Source organism: Pseudophryne corroboree, chromosome 4 (assembly GCF_028390025.1).
Source record: "Pseudophryne corroboree isolate aPseCor3 chromosome 4, aPseCor3.hap2, whole genome shotgun sequence".
NCBI classification, from domain to species: Eukaryota; Metazoa; Chordata; class Amphibia; order Anura; family Myobatrachidae; genus Pseudophryne; species Pseudophryne corroboree.
Window position 1 is genome coordinate 762448050 of NC_086447.1, and position 9179 is coordinate 762457228.

Genomic DNA, 9179 nt, shown 5'->3' on the forward strand with positions numbered 1-9179 from the left:
AGTGTCCAGCAGGTCCGTCATCAGTCATTACATAATAAATATATCTACCTGTCCGGCTGCAGTACTAGTGTGATATAATATATATTGATTTCATCTCATTATCATCCAGTCTATATTAGCAGCAGACACAGTACGGTAGTCCACGGCTGTAGCTACCTCTGTGTCGGCAGTCGCTCGTCCATCCATAAGTATACTAGTATCCATCCATCTCCATTGTTTACCTGAGGTGCCTTTTAGTTGTGCCTATTAAAATATGGAGAACAAAAATGTTGAGGTTCCAAAATTAGGGAAAGATCAAGATCCACTTCCACCTCGTGCTGAAGCTGCTGCCACTAGTCATGGCCGAGACGATGAAATGCCAGCAACGTCGTCTGCCAAGGCCGATGCCCAATGTCATAGTACAGAGCATGTAAAATCCAAAACACCAAATATCAGTAAAAAAAGGACTCCAAAATCTAAAATAAAATTGTCGGAGGAGAAGCGTAAACTTGCCAATATGCCATTTACCACACGGAGTGGCAAGGAACGGCTGAGGCCCTGGCCTATGTTCATGGCTAGTGGTTCAGCTTCACATGAGGATGGAAGCACTCAGCCTCTCGCTAGAAAAATGAAAAGACTCAAGCTGGCAAAAGCACCGCAAAGAACTGTGCGTTCTTCGAAATCCCAAATCCACAAGGAGAGTCCAATTGTGTCGGTTGCAATGCCTGACCTTCCCAACACTGGACGTGAAGAGCATGCGCCTTCCACCATTTGCACGCCCCCTGCAAGTGCTGGAAGGAGCACCCGCAGTCCAGTTCCTGATAGTCAGATTGAAGATGTCAGTGTTGAAGTACACCAGGATGAGGAGGATATGGGTGTTGCTGGCACTGGGGAGGAAATTGACAAGGAGGATTCTGATGGTGAGGTGGTTTGTTTAAGTCAGGCACCCGGGGAGACACCTGTTGTCCGTGGGAGGAATAGGGCCGTTGACATGCCTGGTGAAAATACAAAAAAAAACAGCTCTTCGGTGTGGAAGTATTTCACCAGAAATGCGGACAACATTTGTCAAGCCGTGTGTTGCCTTTGTCAAGCTGTAATAAGTAGGGGTAAGGACGTTAACCACCTCGGAACATCCTCCCTTATACGTCACCTGCAGCGCATTCATAATAAGTCAGTGACAAGTTCAAAAACTTTGGGCGACAGCGGAAGCAGTCCACTGACCAGTAAATCCCTTCCTCTTGTAACCAAGCTCACGCAAACCACCCCACCAACTCCCTCAGTGTCAATTTCCTCCTTCCCCAGGAATGCCTATAGTCCTGCAGGCCATGTCACTGGCAATTCTGACGAGTCCTCTCCTGCCTGGGATTCCTCCGATGCATCCTTGCGTGTAACGCCTACTGCTGCTGGCGCTGCTGTTGTTGCTGCTGGGAGTCGATGGTCATCCCAGAGGGGAAGTCGTAAGCCCACTTTTACTACTTCCACCAAGCAATTGACTGTCCAACAGTCCTTTGCGAGGAAGATGAAATATCACAGCAGTCATCCTGTTGCAAAGCGGATAACTGAGGCCTTGACAACTATGTTGGTGTTAGACGTGCGTCCGGTATCCGCCGTTAGTTCACAGGAAACTAGACAATTTCTTGAGGTAGTGTGCCCCCGTTACCAAATACCATCTAGGTTCCACTTCTCTAGGCAGGCGATACCGAGAATGTACACGGACGTCAGAAAAAGACTCACCAGTGTCCTAAAAAATGCAGTTGTACCCAATGTCCACTTAACCACGGACATGTGGACAAGTGGAGCAGGGCAGGGTCAGGACTATATGACTGTGACAGCCCACTGGGTAGATGTATGGACTCCCGCCGCAAGAACAGCAGCGGCGGCACCAGTAGCAGCATCTCGCAAACGCCAACTCTTTCCTAGGCAGGCTACGCTTTGTATCACCGGTTTCCAGAATACGCACACAGCTGAAAACCTCTTACGGCAACTGAGGAAGATCATCGCGGAATGGCTTACCCCAATTGGACTCTCCTGTGGATTTGTGGCATCGGACAACGCCAGCAATATTGTGTGTGCATTAAATATGGGCAAATTCCAGCACGTCCCATGTTTTGCACATACCTTGAATTTGGTGGTGCAGAATTTTTTAAAAAACGACAGGGGCGTGCAAGAGATGCTGTCGGTGGCCAGAAGAATTGCGGGACACTTTCGGCGTACAGGCACCACGTACAGAAGACTGGAGCACCACCAAAAACGCCTGAACCTGCCCTGCCATCATCTGAAGTAAGAAGTGGTAACGAGGTGGAATTCAACCCTATATATGCTTCAGAGGTTGGAGGAGCAGCAAAAGGCCATTCAAGCCTATACAATTGAGCACGATATAGGAGGTGGAATGTACCTGTCTCAAGCGCAGTGGAGAATGATTTCAACGTTGTGCAAGGTTCTGCAACCTTTTGAACTTGCCACACGTGAAGTCAGTTCAGACACTGCCAGCCTGAGTCAGGTCATTCCCCTCATCAGGCTTTTGCAGAAGAAGCTGGAGGCATTGAAGGAGGAGCTAAAAGGGAGCGATTCCGCTAGGCATGTGGGACTTGTGGATGGAGCCCTTAATTCGCTTAACAAGGATTCACGGGTGGTCAATCTGTTGAAATCAGAGCACTACATTTTGGCCACCGTGCTCGATCCTAGATTTAAAACCTACCTTGGATCTCTCTTTCCGGCAGACACAAGTCTGCTGGGGTTCAAAGACCTGCTGGTGACAAAATTGTCAAGTCAAGCGGAACGCGACCTGTCAACATCTCCTCCTTCACATTCTCCCGCAACTGGAGGTGCGAGGAAAAGGCTCAGAATTCTGAGCCCACCCGCTGGCGGTGATGCAGGGCAGTCTGGAGCGACTGCTGATGCTGACATCTGGTCCGGACTGAAGGACCTGACAACGATTACGGACATATCGTCTACTGTCACTGCATATGATTCTCTCCCCATTGAAAGAATGGTGGAGGATTATATGAGTGACCGCATCCAAGTAGGCACGTCAGACAGTCCGTACTTATACTGGCAGGAAAAAGAGGCAATTTGGAGGCCCTTGCACAAACTGGCTTTATTCTACCTAAGAAAGCCCAGGGCGATCCGGCACAGGATTAATTAGATTGGGATAATAAAAAAAATAATAAAGAAAAGGAAACCAAAATTGGACAGTATGTTACCCTTGTTAGTAAGGGAGAAAAATGGCAAAAAAATTTGGCCGTTTTACGTATAAATATATAAATATATATGTATAAGTATTATTCTGTCCTAGTTGGTGGTGCACCCAGAGCCAGAAAGTACAAAACTTGAGAAATTGGAAGACAAAGGAAGGCTCTTGTGTGGGCGCACTCTTGTGGAAGAAATTGGTTATTATGATGATTTTGAAAGAGTATTAAAACATAACTTTTATTAGCATTATTATAACAGAAAGGTTCTTCCCGGAAATCTATCCTTAAAATAAAATTGTTCTGGTCTCTTTGTAGTAAAGAGTATTAGGAAGGGTTTGTAGACATGGATTGGTCATACCCCCATTCCCCCTGAGCAGTACAGAATTGCTGTATTGATGGAACCACAGGATGGTCAAGACACAATTGTATATGAAGCTGAGCTCTTTGGCTATAGATGACTAGGGTAATGATCAGAAGTCACACCTCTAGGGATGATACACATAATTAGCATGCGAATATTATGATTTGAGGAGATGCAAATCAGAAAATAATGGACATCCTGAAGTCAGTGCAAAAAACTGAAAAAACTGAAATAGGGGGGTTGTTGGATAGAATATAGTGGTGATACTGCTGTTGGTATTATTACCACATAAATGAGGAAAAAATCCAGCTCTACAACACCAGGTATTCGCAGGCAGTCTCCTTCCCTGATACTGACCTGGCCCAACGCTGTTTAGCTTCCAAGATCAGACGAGATCGGGCGCTGGCAGCGTGGTATGGTAGTAGAGAATTTTGATGTGTATACCAATGAGAGTGCACCTATATAAGAATATTGAAATTTGAAGGACCGACAGATGGGGATAGAAAGAAAGTTGTGAAAATGTGTGGATCTGCTTTCCACGTTAGACCCGATGCCAAAATTCCCACTCACGTGGTGCAATGTTACGGGAATCGTGAATGAGAGTCCACGAGGTTAGTGATCATAGAATGATTCATTAGTCAGTATTGGCGCTGTTTAATTGCAATCAAGGAAAACCCCCTGACTGCTGCACATGTTGTGATTTCTCCAAAAGGCAAAATTCGCTATGATGGATATCAGATGAGGAATGGAATAAACTCACAACAGTAGCAGATACAATGGATTCTTAATTAGATATTAGAAGCCTCAAATCAGTAATATTTCATAATGCACACAACAGGAGAGACTTATAGTATCTCAATTGCGAGAAAAAAAATTAATTAATAGATGGCTGAAGAATGAAAACACATCAAATCCTAAATATCAGACAGATATGAGAGATATATTCTGATTGTATACATTTTGTTATTCAAATCATTTGGCATATCAGCTTAACCTCAGGTAAAAATAGAGGTTGCTGTGTGTTTAGTATGCTATCAGGACCCCTTACAACACTGTAATACACACTTGATGTGGAATAACAAAGGCACTTCTGCCTAGGTTTACAGGGAGGGTAACCATCCGTGGCATGCAGCCACAGGATGGTGGGGCTTACGGTTTCACCAATGATATGAGAAAGCCAAGGAGATCAGGATGATATGTAAGGCTGATGCCAGGATAAAGCTGTGTCGACGAGACCCCTTGCGGAATGCGGAAAACGCGTTTCGCCCTTAGGCTTGTTCACTTCCGGGTTCCGGAAGTGAACAAGCCTAAGGGCGAAACGCGTTTTCCGCATTCCGCAAGGGGTCTCGTCGACACAGCTTTATCCTGGCATCAGCCTTACATATCATCCTGATCTCCTTGGCTTTCTCATATCATTGGTGAAACCGTAAGCCCCACCATCCTGTGGCTGCATGCCACGGATGGTTACCCTCCCTGTAAACCTAGGCAGAAGTGCCTTTGTTATTCCACATCAAGTGTGTATTACAGTGTTGTAAGGGGTCCTGATAGCATACTAAACACACAGCAACCTCTATTTTTACCTGAGGTTAAGCTGATATGCCAAATGATTTGAATAACAAAATGTATACAATCAGAATATATCTCTCATATCTGTCTGATATTTAGGATTTGATGTGTTTTCATTCTTCAGCCATCTATTAATTAATTTTTTTTCTCGCAATTGAGATACTATAAGTCTCTCCTGTTGTGTGCATTATGAAATATTACTGATTTGAGGCTTCTAATATCTAATTAAGAATCCATTGTATCTGCTACTGTTGTGAGTTTATTCCATTCCTCATCTGATATCCATCATAGCGAATTTTGCCTTTTGGAGAAATCACAACATGTGCAGCAGTAAGGGGGTTTTCCTTGATTGCAATTAAACAGCGCCAATACTGACTAATGAATCATTCTATGATCACTAACCTCGTGGACTCTCATTCACGATTCCCGTAACATTGCACCACGTGAGTGGGAATTTTGGCATCGGGTCTAACGTGGAAAGCAGATCCACACATTTTCACAACTTTCTTTCTATCCCCATCTGTCGGTCCTTCAAATTTCAATATTCTTATATAGGTGCACTCTCATTGGTATACACATCAAAATTCTCTACTACCATACCACGCTGCCAGCGCCCGATCTCGTCTGATCTTGGAAGCTAAACAGCGTTGGGCCAGGTCAGTATCAGGGAAGGAGACTGCCTGCGAATACCTGGTGTTGTAGAGCTGGATTTTTTCCTCATTTATGTGGTAATAATACCAACAGCAGTATCACCACTATATTCTATCCAACAACCCCCCTATTTCAGTTTTTTCAGTTTATTGCACTGACTTCAGGATGTCCATTATTTTCTGATTTGCATCTCCTCAAATCATAATATTCGCATGCTAATTATGTGTATCATCCCTAGAGGTGTGACTTCTGATCATTACCCTAGTCATCTATAGCCAAAGAGCTCAGCTTCATATACAATTGTGTCTTGACCATCCTGTGGTTCCATCAATACAGCAATTCTGTACTGGTCAGGGAGAATGGGGGTATGACCAATCCATGTCTACAAACCCTTCCTAATACTCTTTACTACAAAGAGACCAGAACAATTTTATTTTAAGGATAGATTTCCGGGAAGAACCTTTCTGTTATAATAATGCTAATAAAAGTTATGTTTAAATACTCTTTCAAAATCATCATAATAACCAATTTCTTCCACAAGAGTGCGCCCACACAAGAGCCTTCCTTTGTCTTCCAATTTCTCAAGTTTATTCTACCTAAGTTGCCCTCCCACAAGTGTGTACTCCGAAAGAGTGTTTAGTGCCGCCGCTCACCTTGTCAGCAATCGGCGTACGAGGTTACTTCCAGAAAATGTGGAGAAGATGATGTTCATTAAAATGAATTATAATCAATTCCTCCGTGGAGACATTGACCAGCAGCAATTGCCTCCACAAAGTACACAGGGAGCTGAGATGGTGGATTCCAGTGGGGATGAATTGATAATCTGTGAGGAGGGGGATGTACACGGTGATATATCGGAGGATGATGATGAGGTGGACATCTTGCCTCTGTAGAGCCAGTTTGTGCGAGATTAATTGCTTCTTTTTTGGTGGGGGTCCAAACCAACCCGTCATTTCAGTCACAGTCGTGTGGCAGACCCTGTCACTGAAATGATGGGTTGGTTAAAGTGTGCATGTCCTGTTTATACAACATAAGGGTGGGTGGGAGGGCCTAAGGACAATTCCATCTTGCACCTCTTTTTTCTTTAATTTTTCTTTGCGTCATGTGCTGTTTGGGGAGTGTTTTTTGGAAGGGCCATCCTGCGTGACACTGCAGTGCCACTCCTAGATGGGCCCGGTGTTTGTGTCGGCCACTAGGGTCGCTTATCTTACTCACACAGCTACCTCATTGCGCCTCTTTTTTTCTTTGCGTCATGTGCTGTTTGGGGAGTGTTTTTTGGAAGGGCCATCCTGCGTGACACTGCAGTGCCACTCCTAGATGGGCCCGGTGTTTGTGTCAGCCACTAGGGTCGCTTATCTTACTCACACAGCTACCTCATTGCGCCTCTTTTTTTCTTTGCGTCGTGTGCTGTTTGGGGAGTGTTTTTTGGAAGGGCCATCCTGCGTGACACTGCAGTGCCACTCCTAGATGGGCCAGGTGTTTGTGTCGGCCACTAGGGTCGCTTATCTTACTCACACAGCTACCTCATTGCGCCTCTTTTTTTCTTTGCGTCATGTGCTGTTTGGGGAGTGTTTTTTGGAAGGGCCATCCTGCGTGACACTGCAGTGCCACTCCTAGATGGGCCAGGTGTTTGTGTCGGCCACTAGGGTCGCTTATCTTACTCACACAGCTACCTCATTGCGCCTCTTTTTTTCTTTGCGTCATGTGCTGTTTGGGGAGTGTTTTTTGGAAGGGCCATCCTGCGTGACACTGCAGTGCCACTCCTAGATGGGCCAGGTGTTTGTGTCAGCCACTAGGGTCGCTTATCTTACTCACACAGCTACCTCATTGCGCCTCTTTTTTTCTTTGCGTCATGTGCTGTTTGGGGAGTGTTTTTTGGAAGGGCCATCCTGCGTGACACTGCAGTGCCACTCCTAGATGGGCCAGGTGTTTGTGTCGGCCACTAGGGTCGCTTAGCTTAGTCATCCAGCAACCTCGGTGCAAATTTTAGGACTAAAAATAATATTGTGAGGTGTGAGGTATTCAGAATAGACTGAAAATGAGTGGAAATTATGGTTTTTGAGGTTAATAATACTTTGGGATCAAAATGACCCCCAAATTCTATGATTTAAGCTGTTTTTTAGTGTTTTTTGAAAAAAACACCCGAATCTAAAACACACCCGAATCCGACAAAAAAAATTCGGTGAGGTTTTGCCAAAACGCGGTCGAACCCAAAACACGGCCGCGGAACCGAACCCAAAACCAAAACACAAAACCCGAAAAATTTCAAGTGCACATCTCTAGTGAGCGCCTCATCCACCCTAGGGGATATCTCCCAACGTGACCTATCCGCTGGCGGGAAAGGGTACGCCATCAGTAACTTTTTAGAAATTACCAGTTTCTTATCGGGGGAAACCCACGCTTCTTCACACACTTCATTCAATTCATCTGATGGGGAAACAAAACACTGGCTGCTTTTTCTCCCCAAACATAAAACCCCTTTTTAGTGGTACTTGGGTTAATGTCAGAAATGTGGAACACATTTTTTATTGCCGAAATCATGCAACGGATGCCCCTAGTGGATTTTGTATATGTCTCAACCTCGTCGACACTGGAGTCAGACTCTGTGTCGCCATTTGTGTCTGCCATCTGAGGTAGCGGGCGTTTTTGAGCCCCTGATGGCCTTTGAGACGCCTGGGCAGGCGCGGGCTGAGAAGCCGGCTGTCCCATGGCTGTTACGTCATCCAGCCTTTTATGTAAGGAGTTGACACTGTCGGTTAATACCTTCCACATATCCACCCACTCTGGTGTCGGCCCCGCAGGGGGTGACATCACATTTATCGGCACCTGCTCCGCCTCCACATAAGCCTCCTCATCAAACAAGTCGACACAGCCGTACCGACACACCGCACACACACAGGGAATGCTCTGACTGAGGACAGGACCCCACAAAGTCCTTTGGGGAGACAGAGAGAGAGTATGCCAGCACACACCACAGCGCTATTTAATCAGGGATTTACACTAATAGAAAGTGATTTATCCCTATAGCTGCTTTTTTATATACAGTTTGCGCCTAAATTTAGTGCCCCCCCTCTCTTTTTAACCCTTTGAGCCTGGAAACTGCAGGGGAGAGCCTGGGGAGCTGTCTTCCAGCTGCACTGTGAAGAGAAAATGGCGCCAGTGTGCTGAGGGAGATAGCCCCGCCCCTTTTTCGGCTGACTTCTCCCGCTCTTATAATTGTATTATGGCAGGTAATTTTTACACATATATAGCTTATTAGGCTATATTATGTGTTGTTTGCCAAAGTTAAGGTACTCTAATTGCAGCCCAGGGCGCCCCCCCCCAGCGCCCTGCACCCATCAGTGACCGGAGTATGTGGTGTGCATAGGGAGCAATGGCGCACAGCTGCAGTGCTGTGCGCTACCTTAATGAAGACCGAAGTCTTCAGCCGC

The 9179-nt window shown here is 45.6% G+C and overlaps 2 pseudogenes; one reads left to right on the forward strand and one right to left on the reverse strand.

Moving 5' to 3' along the window:
- Positions 1-3839: 3839 nt before the first annotated feature.
- LOC134912383 (5S ribosomal RNA) lies at positions 3840-3958 on the reverse strand (annotated as a pseudogene).
- Positions 3959-5683: 1725 nt separating this feature from the next.
- LOC134912394 (5S ribosomal RNA) lies at positions 5684-5802 on the forward strand (annotated as a pseudogene).
- Positions 5803-9179: the final 3377 nt, after the last annotated feature.